The 20,482-nt window shown below is 34.7% G+C and overlaps 1 long non-coding RNA gene across 1 annotated transcript in view; it reads left to right on the top strand.

Annotated features, from left to right (window-relative positions):
- LOC141497368 (uncharacterized) overlaps positions 1–20,482 on the top strand; it is a 93,294-nt gene that overhangs the window by 63,136 nt on the left and 9,676 nt on the right. Inside the window, exon 3 of the long non-coding RNA XR_012471315.1 lies at positions 14,349–14,412. This is a non-coding gene — a long non-coding RNA (uncharacterized LOC141497368). The remainder of the gene's footprint in view (positions 1–14,348; positions 14,413–20,482) is intronic.

The following is a 20,482-nucleotide window of genomic DNA, read 5'->3' as shown; positions in this document are numbered from 1 at the left end:
CATGTTGCTCTCCAGAAAGGTTGTATCCATTCACAATTCCACCAGCAATGCTCCAATATACTCTGTTTGTCTAAGTAGTTACTTTTTGACTGTAGTTCTTCATATTTTGTCTTTTCGAAAATCTTCCATGCACTCCATATTTTTAAAGTCCTAAGTTTTGTGTAATCTTGACTTGTAGTACCTTGATATTTTAAATCTGTATTTATGGTTGCTGTATATAGAATAGGGGTTTGTGTGTATGCATGTGTGTGTGTGTGTGTGTGTGTGTGTGTGTGTGTGTGTGTGTGCACATTCTTTCTCTGTATTTAGGTAGACATTCCTGGAGGTTTCCATTACAATCAGTAGATTCTGTTTTCTTGATGCTCTCTTGATCTAATGTTGGTATCAAATTGTTTTTGAGTCAAACCTGACTTTGTGATGCCCATTAGGAATTTTCATGGCAATGGTATGTGAGTGCTTTGTCACTTCCTTTTCTAGTGCATTTTATACACTAGTAAACTCAGGTAAATGAGTTTAAGTGACCTGCCCAGGGTCATAAAACTAGTATGTCAGAGATCAGATTTGAACTCTAGGATAATATATCTTCCTGACTCCAGGCCCAGCCCTCCCATAACCATTGTGCCACCTAACTGTCTCTTGATCTAACGTTTGGGCAATTTTCATGAATGATTTATTCTAAAATATATAGATTCTTTTTTAGCTCATGGATTTCAGGTGATCTATGAGTCTTCAGTTTCCTCTCCTGTTTTCCAGATCAGTCGTTTTTTTTTATATAATATATACCTCACATTCTGTTATTTTTAATTCTCCTTTAAAACAACAAATGTGTGTGTGTATGTTATACACATATGTGTATGCTTACATATTACATATATACATTTTAAACATATATTTCTAAATTCTCTGTCCCTTCACCCCCTTCCATTTATTGAGAAGGCAATAAATATGCTCTCTCTCTCTCTCTCTCTCTCTCTCTCTCTCTCTCTCTATATATATATATATATATATATATATATATGTATATATATATGTATGTGTGTATAAATCATACAAAAATTTTCAAAATAAATTTTATTTATTTTCCAATTACATGAAAAGATAGTTTTCAGCAGTCATTTTTGTAAGGTTTTGAGTTTCACAATTTTCTCCCTCCCTCTCTTCCTCCCCCCCCACAGAAAACAGTCTTATATAGGTTATATGTGTATATCTATATGCACATAATTTTTTGTTTTATCCATCCTTTCTTTGAAGAATTGTTATATGGTTTTTTTTTCACCTTTGAGCTTTTGATTGTCTAAGTTTTATAGTTATTTCTCCCTCCAGTTTGAGTCTTTAATATTCCTGGATTCATAAAAAAATTATTTCTTTTTACTCATTTTGTTTCTCAGACCTTCAGGAATTTAGTTTTAGATTAATGCTCTGAGGATCAGATCAAATTAGGCTTGTTTCTGTGTCTTGGGGGATCCTTCTTTAGGCAATACTGCAGATTAGGGTTTTGATCATTCTTACTTTAGACTCAGTATCTTCTAGAGGAAGAAAGAAGGAGAAACCTTTAATTCTCATTCAAATCCAAGGTTTTCATCCACTTGAAGAATACACCTTGTTAAGAGTATTTCCTTGATAAGGAACAAATGGGAGGAGGAATTGTTTATTTTATTTTCTTCATCTATTTTAAGATGCTTTTTTCCCCATAACCTGCTAAAGCCCATTCAACTCCCTCTTCTTCCCCCCCCCCCCCAAAAGCAATAGACTGCCAATGTGGAGTCATTTTTTCTTCACACTGAGGTGTTTTCTTCCCCACTCCATTCCCCTCTAGTGTATTTCCCCCCTTAATGCTAAAGTTTTCATTTTCACTTTAGTACATTAGGGAATTTTTTAATGCAGAGGCTTTTTCTTACTGCTGAAGCTTTTAACAATATTTCTTTTGAAGGTTTCCATAAAGTGTTACACAGAGGCTTTCTCCTTCTCCCTTTTTGAATAAATCTATTTTTTGCCCAAATATTCTTCAGTGGAGAAGCCTCTTGGCATCAGAGGTCCTATATGTCAGCATCTAAACTTGTCAGATTGCATTTGTAACAAGGGGCTTTCATAATAGGTTCTGCTACTTCTTACTCTCATATTTAGGAAATGCCTACCAGGCATTAGATTGGTGTAGGAAACTGAAACATTGTATTAATGAGAGGAAAGGACATGTCAGAGAACACATTTTAAATCCCAATGAATAGGATTGTAGAATGTCACAAGTCTTTGGATTTTGCTAAACATCAGGGTCCTTAGTGGGAGGAGACTTCATGAATTCATGATATCAGGAACTGTTTCATGTGCATTTGATTGATACTGGTTAGTAGTTTGGGGAAAAGGAGATACAATATTTTTAGATGGAGAAGAGAAATATAATGGATACCTAGATCATTTTTAAAACTCATTTTAAAAGTGAGGATTATTGTAACTTTTCCAGTTTTCATTGATTTGACCTTTGCTTCCATTCTTCTCATGGGTGTACTGAGTATTTGAAAAATTTTGAGGGTTTGGGTCCCAAGAACTATTTCAATAGTCCTGTGGGAAAGTGGGCTCTGCTACTCTTAGAGGAGTTCCATTCATTCTATTTCTGATTCTAATTTATTGGGAAATTTCTTTACTTGTAAGTTCTTTTGGATAATTACATCTGCCAAGAGGTTCACAGACTTGAAGTACAGTGATCCAAGGAGTCAAAGAAAGGGGCTGGGGGTGGAATTGATTCCATTACCTTGTCAGAAAGGTAATATGCTAGAAAGAGCTTTGACTTCTCAGGAAATAGTTGGCTATGTAGTTGAGTAGGGCATGGTTTAGGTTACACACCCAATTAGCAGCTTTTTTACAGAATTAACAGCATCAGAGGAATATTGTTCTGCCACACAAGGAAAACTGATCGCTGACTTGACTTGGAAAATTTAACAGTTTGTTGCATCAGTCAGCTTGTTTAAGTAGGCTTTTCCTTCTTTGCTTCCTTCCTTGTTTTTGCAGATGGGGTTGGTTGACTTTAAGTCATATATTATAGTTGTTTTAGTTCAATTGTATTTTATTCCTAATTCCAAGTTCTCTTCATCTCCCCATCCAATGAGAAGTCAAGAAATATAAAAATCATTATAGATATGATGTCTTGACAAATTTTACACATTAGCCATCTTCTGGGGAGAAAAAAAAGCAAGAAAACGAAAGGTAAAAACTATGCTTCACTTTTACATTCTGAGTCCCTTAATTCTTTAATCTGGAGATAGATGAGATTTCATCATGAGTTCTTAGGAATTGTCATGAATCATTGTATTGTGTTGCTTGCATTGATCAGAGTTACTATGCCTTACAAAGTTGCCTATTGTTATAATATTGCTATTACTGCCAGTTCATACAAATATGACGATTTTCTGAAACCATTTCTTTTCTCATTTTTTAAAATAGCACAATATTCTGCCATCAGTGCAATATATTACACCTTATTCTGTCATTCCCCACTGGATATATATCCATAGTTTCTTTACTACCACAAAAGAACTACTATGAGGGTAAGAAGTAGCAGAAACTATTATAAAATCCCTTGTTACCAGTGCAATCTGATGAGTTTAGATGCTGACATATAGGACCTCTGATGCCAAAGAGGCTTATCCACCTAAGATTATTTGGGCAAAAACATAGATTTATTCAAAAAGGGAGGGAGAGCCTCTGTGTAACAATTTATAGAAACCTTCAAAAGAATTATTTTTAAAAGCTTCAGTAGTAAGAAAAAAGCCTCTGTATTAAGAAATTCCCTAAGGCACTAAAGTGAAAATGAGTTGTTAGGAGTTAATTGTTTTAATTAGTTTTTAGTTGATAAAAATGATCAATTTCTTTCCTTGATTTCTTTTTCTTACCTTATAACTATAACCAACATTCAAAGTATAAATTAAAATAATAATGGTAGAAGACATTCTTATTACACCTATCTCTTGACTTTGTTCTGTATGTTGTGTTGGGCTCTGCTTACCTCTGGGGGAAATGTCTGAACTGACTATTTCTCTTTGTATATCCTTCTGATGTTTTCACAGCTCACTCTGGGGGACTGTAAATTGTACTTGTAAAGTCAAGAGATCTTTGGAAAGGTCTGTTAATTGCCTCCTGGTCTGAGTTCTGTGAGTTTCTGCAGAATGCTTCTGGGTTACTGTTAGTCATTTGAGGGGTTCTTCATGGGTAAGGTAACAGAATTTGGTTTTGATCTCCTCCCCTACTTTGTTCTACTACTAGCTTATGTAGAGGGTTAAAGCTCAGAGCCACACAGCTAGAATTTTAGAACTTGTTTCTTGATCCTTACACAGATAGGGCCCATGTTTCCTTTTGACTCCTGGAACCTGGGATTGGATATCAGACACTAGATGGCCAGATGGCACCCATTCCTGCTCTTGATGGGAGTACAGAGCCCTGTGGGATCTCTTTCTGTCTTAGTACTTCTGTGTTCAGCCTCACTCTTGCTGAGCACTGACATTTTTATTCACATATAAATATACTTTCATTTTTGTTCTTAATGGTCTTTTACTCCATACATCTTTTTTTTAAATGGTTCAACTGTTCTACAAAATAATTTGTCATATTCACATACTTGAGCAATCTTGTGGCTTTGTAGTGGTCAGATAAGTTTATTACTGAAAACTAAAGAATTTTTTGTCTTTATAGAAAGTTAGTTATCAATTTTTTTCAGAAGTAAAAGGGATATTGGCTAATTGCTAGATTAAAGAATGAACCCAGATATAAATTTAAAACTCATCTTTTGAATTTAAATTTTTATTAGGATGGACTGTTACTAGAACATGAAGTTCAGCAGATTAAAAAGATTTTGATAAAAGGAATATTCCTAATAGGAGGTAGAAGGCAGAAAGGATATACATACATGACTATGTAGGTTTATTCATACAGGCATGGCCCTAGACCAAACTGAAAATTAGTGAGGTTTTATTTTTTTAAAAATCATTTCCATTAGGAACACTATGATTTTGGGCTTGACCACACTGATCTTCATAATAGCCACTAATGACAGTGCATGTTCACTAATAAGAATTGGGATTTTGGAAGTCCTAAATTCCTCTTGGCAGAAATAGATTCCACTCAAAAGAAAACTTAACCATTCATCTTCAGTTTATGTTCAAGATATAGGTACTACTTTGGGAGGCTAGGTGGTACAGTGGATAGAGCACTGGCCCTGGAGTCAGGAGGACCTGAGTTCAGATGTGACCTCAGACACTTAATAATTACCTAGCTGTGTGGTCTTGGGCACTTAATCTCATTACCTTACAAAAAAACCTAAAAAAAAAAAGATATAGGTACTACTTGGCAATGAATTAATTCAGTGAGTTATTCATAAAATCACTTATCAACACTCATTCTCCCTTAATTTTTTTTTCTCTTTGGTTGTTGGATAATCTCTTTAGAATTGAATGAGAAATTTGTTACACATATAACATTAGAAATACTGCTATACTGTTGTGCATATAATGTTAGAAAAAATTAATATCCCTCCTTGTACATTTTTTGACACCTTAGGCAGAAAAAATAATTAGACAATATATTGAAGGATTATGTAGATGAACTACAATCTGGATTTCTAAATCAGTACTAGTGAGATGATAGATGCAGTTGAAAGGTTATTCAGGCACAGTGGACAGAATCCTAGATATGGAATCAGAGAATTCCAGTGAATTCCATGCCTGCCACATAATTTGTCTGGCACTCATTTTTTTCCTTTGTAAAGTGAGATGGAAACAGATAAACTCTAAGGTCCTTTCTTGATCTAAATTTTTGTTCTTTTGTAACATTGGGGAAACAAGTTATGAATGATGATATGCCAGTGAGTACACATATATTATTCTTCTAGAAAAGGTCTATCAGAGATGTAAATTTTAAATACTTCATACATTTAATTATTTTGTGAGGAAGATTAGGGTACTTAGAAGGAACATAATTGTAACTTCAATTAAGTCAAAGAGTTTATTGAATATTTTTTACTTTTAAATACCTTTTAAAATAATTAGATATAGTTCAGGAGAAGGGTTAGTAGTGTTGTTTTTTGTTTTGTCTTTTTTTGTTTAATCACAGATGTGTTGAACCAAGGGCATTTTAACCATTTATACAGAGTAACTATTATCTGGGCTAAGTACAGTCCCAAGTTAAAGTTAGCCAGCTGTATATACTTCGGTGAATGTAATCATTGCTGATGACTTATTATTTTTAATAATCCCAGTCAGGTTTGTCACATTGTGGTTATGTTTAAATTATAGAAAATTAAAATGATAAAATGATACTATCTCTTTTCTGCAGCTGTTTTGGTAATCCCATAAAATGAGTTTATACTGTCAACTGTTATTTTCAGAAAAATATTTTTCTATATTTAGGGGAAGATAGAGAGAGAGAGAGAGAGAGAGAGAGAGAGAGAGACAGAGAGACAGAGAGACAGAGAGACAGAGAGACAGAGAGGGCATTCCTTTTAAGTATGCAGCTGGTGGCTAGGTTTTTAAGAAATATTATGTTCTATTATTAGAGAGTGTTTCAAAGTTTATAAAGTTTTAGCTGATAGCATTCGTTTTAGCTATTGCAATAGTTATTTACCACAGCAATAGGTAGCATTTGATATGTTGTGCTGTAGTGTCAAATGATAAAAAAAATGAAAATTATAAAAATACATTCTTAATATATGATAATTATAATAATAGCAATAATTCAAATGTATATAGTACATTATAATTGATTGTCGCCAAGGTTTTTTCTTGGCCCTTCTTTTCTTTTCACTCTATACAATTTGTTTTGATAATCTTGTCAGATTTAGTTGGTATAACTGGCACTTTAGCACAGATTAGGTGTTTAATAAATGTTTCTTGACTTATTTATTTTATTTTTTTTTTAGGTTTTTGCAAGGCAAATGGGGTTAAGTGGCTTGCCCAAGGCCACACAGCTAGGTAATTATTAAGTGTCTGAGGCCAGATTTGAACCCAGGTACTCCTGACTCTAGGGCTGGTGCTTTATCCACTACGCTACTTAGCCAACCCCTGTTTCTTGATTTATTGATCACTATGCTGATGATTCTCAGATCTATCTATTCAACTTGAACCTTCTCAACTCCTCTAGTGTTTAACCTTCAGCTATCTATTGGGCATCTTAAATTAGATGCTCCATAGGTATCTTAAAATCAACATGTCCAAAGTTGAACTTATTATTTTCCTTTCCCAAACTCTCCCCACTTCAGAAGTTTACAATTACTCTTTAGGGACATTGTATCCTCCCAGGCACATAGACTTAATGCAGTAGAAATAGACTAATGGTTATTCTTGGCTTCAAGTGTGTTCACTCTAGTCTATACTTCATTTACCTGGCAAATCTTCCATTTCACTCTTCAGATCAAACTATATCACCTTCTGTTCAATAAATTCTAGCGATTTCTTATTTCCTCTAATATAAAATTTTCCATTTGTCTTTAAAAGCCCTTCATAATCTGGTTTCTTTCTTTCCAGTCTTTATATATATAACTCTTCAACATACTCTATAATTTAGTGACATTGACTTCCTTTCATATTCTAAGAAGAATTATTTTTCATCTCCCCTCTAGATTCTATCTCTTCTCATCATCTCCATCTTCTGACTGTCATCAAATCTCAGCTGAAATGCACTGAGGCAAAGCCAAGAGAGCAGAGTACAGTCAGGGACTTGCCTGAACTATCCCAAATTCCCCTCCAAACAACTTTAAAATGATGGCTGAAAGATGAATTGTGGAATAGAACAAGTAAAATGATGGGGTTGCCAGTCCAAGACAGTTTAGAAAGTTGGCAGGAAAAGTGGAACACAGTCTAGCAAAGGCCACCCTAAGCAAGCCAACAGCAGACATTGGGGGAGACTGAATCAACAGTTGTGACACCTCGAGTTGCTCGGCTCACCTGGTTGACTTTTGTCTTCCTGAACAAGCTGGGATCATTTGCCTCTAATGATTCATTTGACAAATTTTCTTCCCAGTAAATGATGATTTACAAAATGAGGGGAATATAAATATGAAAGTAAAATATGAATGAAAAATAAGATGATACACAGATCAAATTGTATTTTATAATTTTTTATGAATCTATTATCTGTTGTAATTCTTCATGATCAAACAAGCGTGACTTAGACTTTTAAAAAAAGACAGTATATCCTTTTGCCAATTAGGAAAGCTTTGAAGAATGTTAGGAGCCTGTTTAGTCTTAAGGGGGTAATTCTAGACCAGTATGGGAGTAGAAGTAGTGTTTATATTGCAGTAACCATTTTCTCTTCACATACTGGGTACATTTGTCCTCCTTGTAAAGGGGGGAAATGTACTGTTTGACTAGTGGGCAGAGTTCCAAGTTCAAGATCGTGGAATTCAGGGTAGTTGTACAGATTTCCATTTCTGTTACCTTTTTCAGACCTTTCAAACTCTTTTTAAAGATTCAGCTAAATCCTGAGATGGTTCCACCCTCTTTTACTAGTCCAGAAAATGGAAAATCTTAGGCCTAATTTGTATTTGAAAGAATCATTCTACCCACTGTTATAACAATAGTGGGGTTTGACCACAGATGCCATGGGGATCTTCTTGAATGACAGGCCTGGATCCTGCCATTGGTTGATAGTCCTTGCCTGCAACACTGGAGTCAACTGACCTTTAACTTCCTTCAAAGTATAGATTAATAAGTGAGTGGGTGAAGTGAAACAGGGTATATAACATGATCAGCAATTCTCATAGGATAATTAGAGCATCAATCAGATATGAACTTTTAGCTGCTGACACGCCCATTTGTTTCCTTTTTTCTCCATGGGACTAACTGGTAAAATACTCCCATTCCCTTGTCCTTATCAAAGGACAGATCAAAGCACCTTTTTTTTTACTTTGTTTATCTTGGAATTTTTTTATGTGTACATTTGCAACATGACTAATTTGGAAATGATTTTGATGACTATACATGTATAACCTCTATCAAATTTTTGCCTTATCAAAGAGGGAAATAATTTAGAACTCAATTTTAAAATTTGAAATTTTTTTCATATAATTGCAAAAAATAGAATATTTTAAAAATACAATTTACTTTCTGCCAGAAGGTCTTTTCTGATTTCTCATTAATGATGATGCCTTCTTGTGATTTTCCTGTCTATATCTCATTTATACATAATTGTTTGCACCAACAGACTATGTGCTACTTGCAAGTAAAGATTATTTTTCATTGTTTTTTAAATCCTTAGGTCTTAGCACACTTCTTGCATTATACTAAGTTTCTTAACTTGACTATATCTACAATGCATCTATAGTGGCTAAGGAACTGTCCTCAAAATCAAAAGGATATGCACTCAAATCATAACTCTGATACTTAGTGATTTTGTTAAACTTGGGCAAATTGCTTGAGTTTTCAACATTTAGTTTTTATTTTATTTTATATTTTAATATAACTTATTAAATATCTAAATTACAAGTAAAACAATTTTTTGAAATTTTGAAAAGGTAAGTATTATGATATCAATTATACATGGGAGGTCATGTAAAACAATGTTAATCTCCTTACTTTGGGAAAATAGTTATTTTTCATAAAAATGTTAATTATATGAACAGACTTTGTTATGTTATTTTTAAAAGAATCACTATGTACCTTCAAATATATCAGTTTTTCATTTTGAAAATAAGTAACTAGTTATACATATAATTCTTTTTTTTTTTGAAGGCAATGGGATTAAGTGACTTGCCAAAGGTCACATAGCTAAGTAAGTATTAATTGTCTGACTTCACATTTGAACTCAGGTCCTCATCGCTCCAAGGCCAGTGCTCTATCCACTGTACCACCTAGCTGCTCCATGTAAGATTTATCTAAATGGACTCAAGTTCTTTCTACTTTAACAAGCAAGTACTACAGAGTTATATTGGGAAGTCTGATCAGTGTAAGATTTGTATCACATCAACCTGAGGGAACCAAGGATAGCTGTTGATGGCATTGTCATTGTCACGACTGACTTTTACTTGTAGGCAGCTGGTTTGAGGCAGTCCCATATACTCTTCCTTAGCTGATGAGGGTCCTGCCAGTTTCAGGCAGTATTTTATAATCATAACCAGTTGTTAAGTGTTATTTTTTTGCTGCTTTTTCCCTCTGGGTGATGATGGAGCCTAGTTCCAGTTCAGGTGAACACTCTCACAGAAGCCTCCAGTGAAATCCTCAAGATGCTAGTTTCAGCCTTTGATGAAGAAAGGTCAAATATAGAAATTGGTCCCAAGCACTTGCTTTTTCTAAGCTGATATTTGGGAAGGATAGTTAAAAAGACTCTGCCACATCTTGGGAAACAACTTATACTCTGAAAGGCTTCCTGGCAGGTTCAACTAGAGGTTTAGATTTAGATATCTGTGGGAGCACAAGAGAAAGGAAAACACATGGAAAATGGAATGAGTTGTAAATAGCATTTACAATACTCATGGTAGAAGATTTGTAAAAATGTGGTAATGGTAGGGCTCCTGATCTTGGTTCTAGGTTACTAACTGACTTGGAGAACCTTGCTAAGTACCTGAAGTTTCCCTAGAGGAGACTAGAAATAATTCAAGAACAACTATGATAGTTTGTCCTGAGATGTTGCTACCTTTAATGGGTTCATGGTATTCTGGTAGTTTTCAAACGTATAATCTACTAGAGTTGTTATATTATTGACCACACAGTGTCAAATATTACAGAGGAGTTGAAAAGCATAAAGTGTAAAATAATTTTGTATTTGACAATTAAGAGATCGTGAGTAATGAATGAGAATCCACATTAGAAAAAATGTAAAAAGAAAATTATAGAAAGCATTTACTAGGGTTTTGCATATGAAAAGGAAGACAATTATAGGACAAAGGAATGAAGGGAATATAGTGTCAATGAAAGTCTTTCATTTATGTGGAGAATAAATTTATTTATAGTCAAAAGATTGTAGGTAGGTAGAGACTTAAGATTAAGCTATTGGAAAAGGATGATTAAGGAGGCAACCTGCAGAAGAAAAATAAATACTAACAAGATATATAGAAAGGTTGAATATGGTAAGTAGATTACCTCGCCATCAGAGACAAAAATGAAGAAGAAGGGGAAAAGAGGGAGCGTTCAAGTAGATGGTATTTTGTTCTTAGTAAAGTATGAAGCAAGGTTTTCCACTGGGTTGAAAGAACAAGGAGGATGATGTGATAGGATTGATGAGAAGAGAGCCTTCAAATATTGGCAAAAATATGAGATTATTGAGTATGGAAAAGTAAAATATTTCAAAGCATGAATACCCATTTGCAATTAGTTAACAAATTTAAAATGGATTTGTGTGTTTCTATCAGCTAAATTTTACCATATGAATACAGCGGATCCATAATTCAGGCTTAGGAGTTGGCAAGGTATGATAAATAGGATAAAGGATCAAAAATTCCATTGTTCTTACTGCTTGGTAAAGATCTGATCTAATAGGAAAAATTTCAAACATGGATATAAATGTTTACTCCTACCAGGTTCATAAATCTTTAGGGTAAAAGTGAGGAATGCTAATAACATCTTCAAGGAAAGAAGAAACATATAAAAATAGAAAAAAAAGATTGCTTTTTGGAAAAGATAAAAATTTTTATGAGAAATCACATTTTTAATTTTTAAAAGATGAGTTGCATTTGGGAAATGATTTAGGTGACTGACTTTTGGTAACTCTCATTCCAAGATGAATTTGTGTCTGGAGAATTCTGTTTCACCGAGAAATACTTTGTAAAACTCAAGTGAAACCATAATTTTGAAATTAACCAAATAAAAATAGAGATGACTTTTATCTAATCTTCATATCACTATCTTTAACTGGATGTTCAAGTTTCTTTAAATTTAAATTTGTTGGGGCAGCTAGGTGGCGCAGTGGATAGAATACTGGCCCTGGAGTCAGGAGTACTTGAGTCCAAATCTGACCTCAGACACTTAATAATTACCTAGCTGTGTGGCCTTGGGCAAGCCACTTAACCCAATTTGCCTTGCAGAAAAACCTAAAACAAAATTTTAATTTGTTACAGTTAACAATGTAAAGGAGGGGTGATTTGATATAGATCATATCTCTTTCTAATGCAAGACTCCTTGTTTCAGAAGAAGTCTTTTGTTGTTTTGGGACTGCCCTATCTTCAATTCCTGACTGTCATAGAATAAAAAGTTACAGACAAACTTATTATCAGTGAAAAGCACAGAATTGTTTTTACATTTGTGCCACCTTGTAAATTGTTCCACATCCATGGAGGGAAATATATGAGCCAAAAATAGCTTTATTGTCCAATTTAAACAAATGAGTAAATTATACCATTTATATAGAATTTTGCAGTTTGCAAAATGTTTCATATAAATCATAGTTTTTGAAACCCTATCATCAATTTACAGTATTGACTTTGTGAAAAAACTTACTGTTTTGTTATAATATCAACTGATTAATACAAATGTCTTCCTTATACCTTTTACATCCTTTCCATTGAGAGATTTGATCTACCTTTCCGTACAAACTTCTTAGTATTGCCCTTTACTCAATATATTTTCCAATTAAACTGTTTCTTCCCCCTTCCCTATCCCTGGTGTTTCCAAACCATATCCTACAAATAGTGTGGACTCCTTGTACATCTCAGACTGTTGAAAATCTTTTCTTCAAAGACCAGCTTGGTGACCTCTTCTACATGAAGCTGGGCATAATCTACTCCTTCCTTCTCTCAGAAAAATCCTATTGCAGGTCCTTCAGTTTGAACATTACATTCAATTACTGTTAATTGAGTTATTTGTAGATGGATTTCAGTCCCACTATTACAGACTCCTTGAGGGAAAGGACTATGCCATTTTTAGACTTTGTCTGTCACTACCCAAGCACAGTCTTTTATTTAGATTTACAGAATCATACAGATTGAAAGTTAGAAGATATTTAGTTTACCATTTAATCCAAAGCCCAAAGGAAGGAAATAAGCACTTTGAAAGTACCTACTAGGTTGCAGGTGATATGCAAAGTGTTTTGCAAATAGCTCATTCAACCTTGACAACAGTTGTAGTGAAGCAGGGTGGAAGGTTGGCAGGGACCTTGTAAAAGAATGTGAGTCCATCAATTAATGAAGAATTCATAGGACTCTTTGTGAGAGGATCAGGCATGTGGTATGTGGAAAGGAGTTTGGGGAAGGGTTTGAGGTTCTTATTATCTCATTGGATTAATATCTCAGAAGGGGTAGAGGTGCTATATAGCAATGGGAAGGAAGTCAGATAACCACAGGATTTGCCAGGTGAGCACAGATAATATTTTCCTTAATATTTCCTCTTTATCAAAAAGATACTGTTATTATTCCCCTTTTCTGGCTGAGCAAAGTGAGGCAAATAGAGGTAAAGTGACTTGCCCAGTAGGTTTCTGAGCCTGGTTTGAACATGGGTCTTCCTGACTGTAGGTTCAGTGCTCTACCCATGATACTACCAACTATCTCAAACATACCTCAAACACAACATACCCTGCAAGTAGTCTTCCAGACTGTTTGAAGACCTTCAGAAAGGGAACTACCTACTTCTTAAAGGATGGCCAATGTATCTTAGGAAATCTTTCATAACACTGAACCTAAACTAACCTCTTTAAAACTTCTGTCAATCTATCTTGATTCTGCCCCTTGGGGCCCAACAATACATGTCATCACCCTCTTCCACAACATTGCCCTTCAGATACCTAAGATCTTTGTCCCCCTTGCTCTATAGTTTATTCTGACTATCCTGAGATGTCATGGGTCCCAGACCCTTCACAATCCTGGTTGCCTTCCTAAGGTTTATCATGGTCTTTTTTAAATCTAGAGCTGAAAACAAGTCTGGAACTGAACTTGATAACTACAGATGAAGTCCAACAAAGGCATAATATAGTGATACTATAGTCTGCCAATTCCTGGCAGCTGTATACCTCAAGGCAGTCTAATCTCATTTTAACTTTTTTAGCTTTTACATCAAACTGATAAGTACAATGGAACTTGCAGTCTGATAAGACCTAGAAATCTTTTGGAGGTCAAGTGCAGACTGTACTTCCCCACATTTCCTATATTTGTGAAGTTGATTTTTTTATACCTGTGTAAGATTCTTATTACTCCCTATTCAATGTCAATTTACTATATTCAGCCCAATGCCCTAACTTGTCTGAATCCTCATCTAAGAAGTTAATAAAGTCCAAAAGTTAAGCTGATTAAACTGTCTCAGCATGGAAGGGATAGGGTCTGGGGCTAAATGAAGGGGGTGGATATATCTAAAGGGACACTACAGAGGTTAAGTGGAGAAATAATTTTTTTTATTTTTTATTGTATTTTATTGATTAAATATTTCTTTTACATTTTGATCTACTAGGGGTTATTGGAGGAGGAAGCCTACCCTGGAATGTTACAGGCAGAGTTTGACACTTTCAATTAAGGTAATTCCCATGTAGCAAGCACCCTCTATAAAGTAGGTCTGTCACTATCTTATAATTTACAGTCTTAGGAGAACTGAGCACTGAGAATTTAAATGGTTTGGAGGATTACAGAGTCAATTGTGGCAGAGAAGGACTTGAATCTTCCAGACTCCAAGGCTAGTCCTCTATCCAACACACCATATTGCTTTAAAATATTAAGCATTCTATATGAAAACCTGAAAGAGTAAGTTCTCTTGAAAAAAATCAATTACTAAATACAAATAAATGTAAAATGTCATGATGTTTATATTTTTCAGGAAACCTTCTTTTCCAGTACTGTTGTAGAATCCTATAACATTTAACTGTGTTAAAATGGTAGACAGAGTAATCAAGCACAATAATATTTATCATTAATTTAAAATGGCCAATAATAATATAATATATGCATTATCTAAGTAAATAGTCTCTACTCAGTTTTTATACTCTGGCACTTACCATTTACAATATTAAATATTTCTTAAAGGGAATTATTTTTGCATTTTCTGCCAATGGAGCTTTCCAGAAGAAGGATGCTATATAAATTTGAGGTTTTTATTATACAAATTCTTAAAGGATAAGCTTAAAAGATCTTACAAATTGTATAAACAAAAGGATATTTCTGAGATGTTGGCTCATAAAAAACTATGTAAAAAATACATCTTTTGTGGGATGAAGAAATTATTAACATTATCATTTAGGATTTAAATTTAAAAAGTCATTGTATATTTTTTCCTTTTAAGTCAGTCAAAATTATAAATGGCTCTATATTAAACTAGAAACTAAGCATAGGTAAAAGATAGGTAGTAATGCATTAAAAATGAAGCTTTCAAGTTAGATATAAACAGGCTTTCACACCTGGTAGAGAGAACTAAGAAGAAAAATATTACAGAAAAGCCCACAAAAATCTCTCAAATGACAAATGTAAGATTATTTTAAACACATAAATCCGCTGTATTTTGACATCTTCCTTCTGTCAGCAAGTTGTCAATTGCACCTTTATATATATATGATGCTTAGGAAAATAATTATTTCTCTCTCTCTCTCTCTCTCTCTCTCTCTACACACACACACACACACACACACACACACATATACATATTTTTCTGGTGAAGACTTCTTAGTTCTTTCCCAACTGTAAAATATAAGCCAAGAAGTGATGGGAATATTTTGAGATACCACCAAATTATTAATTCCTTCCTTATCTTATTCAACAAAAAGTTATTGAGTTTCTACAGTATGCAAGCCAGTGGATTCTATGAAAATAAAAACACAATGAAAAATCATCCCTGCCCTCAAAAAAACTTAATTTCCCGGGTATCCAGGATGTTTGTTTCTAGTTTTGTTTTTTACAGTCTTGTGGGTCTTTATTCCAAATGATAATGAACCTTTATGTTTAATTTATGTACCTGCATAGTATCTGTCCATAATGTACAGATGTTTTAATAGTTTCTTTAAAATAAATTTTTATTGTTTATTATACCTGCAAAATATTTCATATCTGTTCCATATTCCTCTATTTCTAATGCTGGTACCTAAGAAGACCTCACTTCTACCCCTGATTATTGCAATATTTTTCCTAAATAGGTCTTAACAATTTCACTGCCTTAACTTCTTTATATAGAGGTTTAAACTATTCTAAACTAAACCAAGTCTTTTTACAAAGTTTTATTGGAGTCTTTTGTTTTTAGAATGCAATTAATAATTATTTAGTACTTAGCAAAATTATTAAGCAAAACTTAACAGTGCAATGACTTCATTTGAAAATTCATACATTGCATTTGTTCCCAAAATATTTTGTTTTTTATGAACAGAAGTCTGTTTTTTTCTCTATCCTCCACCCCATTAAAAAAAATAAAAACACATTTTTGGGGTGTTTGTATATATCTATACACGTATGTTTATCTGTATCATTAAGCCATCCAACTATCAGGAGGTAGTTTAGTTTTTCATTTTCATCTGCTTTCCCAAAATTATGATGGTCTTAAACCATTCATAGTTTATTTTTACTGTGTTGTTATTACCACATAAATTGTTCTCCTTTTTCTTCTCATTTTATTTTTCATCAGATTATAACTCTTGAAAATGTTCACTTTATCTGTTGCTTACCAGTAGAATGAATGGTAGGAAGCAGAGGTATGGGATATAGACCGCTTTTGTCATTGTCTGTGAATGGGGCAGGGAAAGTTCATGTGGTAGAGGGCTCAAGAACAGCTATTTTTTTATTTGAAAGCTAATCATGTTATTAGGAGAATAGAAAAATGGTAGTGGAGAAAGAGGGAGACAAACTAGTGTACTGGAAAGAGCTCTGGCCTAAATCAAAAGAAATGGGTTTGACTCCAGCTCACATACTAAATTGTGTGCCTTAGAACAGTAGCCTACTATTTCTCAATTTCAGTTTTCTTAACTTTTAAATTTATTTATTTATTTTGAATTTGACAATTTTCCTCCTAATCTCGCTTCCCTCCTCCCACTCCCCACAGAAGGCAGTCTGTTAGTCTTTGCATTGTCAATCTCAGTTTTGTTATATGTAAAATAGGAATGCTATTTTCATTTTCTCCTTTGGAGGGTCATTTTGATAAGTATTTTTGTAAATGTTAAAGTACTATATAAGTTATTACTATAAAGTGACTAGAACAATGTCCTATAAGAATGAGGCAGGGTTAAGAGTTGAGGGCCCAAGTAGAGTTTGACATGGATTGGGGATGGTGAGACAAACAGTTTTTAAATCTCTGCTATGTGCCAGGCAGGCACTGTGCCAAGTGATTTGCAAATGTTATGTCATCTATAATATTCTCATGTTGATTCAGATAATATCTATTCATATGAAACAAGGAAAAAATAGGAAAAACAGATTTAGTGTGAGAAGGGAACTTGGAGATTGTCTAGTCCAACTCTTCAATTTTATAATTTAAGAAACTTATGAGTCACACCGGTGCTGAGTAGTTTTTTTTTTTTTGCAAGGCAATGGGGTTGTGACTTTCCCAAGGCCACACAGTTAGGTGATGATTAAGTGTCTGAGGCCAGATTTGAAGTCAAGTACTCCTGACTCCAGGGTCGGTGCTCTATCCACTGTGCCACCTAGTTTCCCCCAGGTGCTGAGTATTTCAGGTAGGTGAGGTGGTTTACTAGTTGATGGGTAGAGAAGAGTGGGGTTCTATCAAATGATCTCAGGGAGCTAACAGACTAAGTCATCTTCTGTTTGTGAGGGTCCTGTTTGGAAGAGGTAATTTGGACAACAATGACTAGAAGGAATTATATGGAGGAATTAGCAATCAGCAATGAAAGTCTAGCTGAGGAACTGTACACTTTAAATGTAAAAAATAATTAAGAATGTCAATTTTTAAATTGTAGTATATATATATAGATATAGATATATATATTATGGAGCACTTTTGTTCTATAAGAAACCAAGAGGGCTGGGATTTCAGAGAAGCCTGGAAAGATTTGCATGAACTGATGTTGAATGAGATGAGCAGAACAGAAGAACATTGTACACTGTAACAACAACATTGGGGGTGATGATCAACCCTAATGGACATGCTCATTGCATCAATGCAATAATTAGGGACAATTTTAGAGTACCTTCAATGACATCTTTATTCAGAGAAAGAACTGGGGAATTTAAACAAAGATGAAAGTCTATTGCCTTCAATTTTTTTTTAAAAAGTGTCTTATATACTACACAAATTTCCTATCTCTAATATTTTATTTTCTCCTCAAGAATATGATTTCTCTCTCAACACATTCAGTTTTGATCAATATATAGCATGGTAACAATGTAAAGACTATCAGACTGCTGGGGGTGGGGGTGGATGGGAAGGAAGGGAGGTTGGGGGAAAATTATAAAATTCAAAACACAAAAAATGATAGAAACTACTATTGATATAATTGGAAAACAAATAAAATATTAATATAAAAGAAAAAATGACCAATTTTGATAGGAAAATAAGTTTGAAGTATGGAAAACAAAGCAGGTGATCCTCTGTAAATTTTTAGCAGATCATACTGTTGGGAGGAACTCAAGTGTACGTACAACTCCCAAGCAGGGAAAGGCTTTTTGTTGGGGCCTGCCCTCCTGTGTCTTCCTCCTTCTAAGACACTTTAACTCTCCCTTAATGGACATCTTTTTCCTTTCTCCATGAACACCTGCTTCTAGATAGCTATCACTGTGGAAGGAATTTGTTAAATTAAGTATCAGTCAGGTGTTAATGACTAGCAGTCGCTTAATGTCCTAATTCTCCCAAATGCCTTAACATTAAGCAAGGCCCTAGCAAGGATGAGAGAAAGCAATGATAAAGAATTGCCTTAAATTGTAATGAATCTTATTTAATCAACAAGGAATGAATATCTAAAGGAGGGATTCTGGCATCAGACAGGCTTTTGACAGAAATGAAGGAAGAGCTGTCCTCATATCCTTCCTTTGTGTCCTATACCAGAGAGGCCACATGTTATAATGAAAAGCCAGCTTTTTTATGATCTGGAGATGTGGATCTCAATTCAAATTCTTGACAATTATTACCTCTGTAGACTTGATCAATGACTGATCACATAATCATTTATCCTCTCTGAGTTTCAATGTCTTCAATGTCAAATTGAGGATGATAGTTTATGTATGACCTATATCACAGGGTCATGGTAAAGAAAGCATTTTATAACTCTTACTGTGTACAATAAAATGGGAATTATTATTATTATGATTATACCTTAGATTGTTTGCTTGCCAGAAAATCTATTTCATTTAGAAGTGGAGGACTTGACTTCTGGACAAAATGGCAGAGAGAAGCCAGGCACTGTGCTAAGGTCTCCTGGTATTCTTTCAGAAATGATGTAAAACAATGCTCTTTTTTTTAAAATTTATTTTTATTAAAGATATTATTTGAGTTTTACAATTTTCCCCCCAATCTTATTTCCCTCCCCCCAACCCCCCAGGGAAAGCAATCTGTCAGTCTTTACTTTGTTTCCATGTCATACCTTGATCCAAATTGAGTGTGATGAGAAAGAAATCATATCCTTAAAGAAGAGACAAGAAGTCTAAGAGGTAACAAGATAAGACAATAAGACATCTGTTTTTTTTCTAAATTAAAGGGAATAGTCCTTGAACTTTGTTCAAACTCTATATCTCCTTATCTGGATACATATGGCACTCTCCTTTGCAGACAGCCCAAAATTGTTCTCGATTGTTGCATTGATGGAATGAGTGAGTCCTTCAAGGTTGATCATCACTCCCATGTTGCTGTTAGGGTATACAGTGTAAAACAACCCTCTGAACAGAAATTCGATTGACAAAGCCAGAAAAAGATGCTAGATGAAGATCTGCCAACAAGGTCTGTCTTAAGGGAGATTGTTGAGTCAGGGCCAGAGAGCCAGTCCAGGGGCATCAGGGTGAAGCTAGAGGACCAACCTGAGCCACAGAGGCTTTGGCTATAGGATCAGTGGTCTGGAGAGTTTCAGCATAGAGTTGCAGAGTGTGGCTGGTTGTGAGGGCCATACTTTCATCCCAGAAGAAACAGTCACAGCCCCCTCACTGCCCCCCCCCCCCCAAGCTCAGGCCTGGGCAGCAGAGCTCCCTCAGCTGAATAAGGAGATTAACTATCTTGCCTCAGGGTGCAGCCCACATTGTTAAAGGATAGCAGTATCCAGCTGTGTCACCTACCCCCTCCAGGCCTATGGAGAGGGCATCAAATCAAGGTGACAGACAGTTCAGAGAAAGCAATCCCCTACTGGCTGGTCCACTTGGAGTTACTAAGCCCAGCGAGCAAAGCCGCTAGAATTCTCAACACCAAAGATCTATGAAACAGCCCCATCAACACAAGTTCTTAGGAATATGAAGAAAGGCCAGTGGAAGAGGGGGGCAATTAAAAACTACATTGAAGGTAAAGATCCTAACCCAGAAAGATCTGGAACTTCTGAGGAGAATATGAAATGGTCTCTGGACCAGAAAGACTTCCTAAAAGAAATAAGGAAGGAGTTTAAAATCATTTGGAAAAATTGGGAAAAGAAATTCAAGAGAAAATGAAAAAAAAGTCACAACAAGAAAACAAATCCTTGGGAA

The sequence above is a fragment of the Macrotis lagotis genome, chromosome X (genome assembly GCF_037893015.1).
Source record: "Macrotis lagotis isolate mMagLag1 chromosome X, bilby.v1.9.chrom.fasta, whole genome shotgun sequence".
Lineage (NCBI taxonomy): Eukaryota > Metazoa > Chordata > Mammalia > Peramelemorphia > Peramelidae > Macrotis > Macrotis lagotis.
The sequence above is the reverse complement of the archived record's forward strand: the minus strand, read 5'-3'. Positions and strand labels throughout refer to the sequence as shown.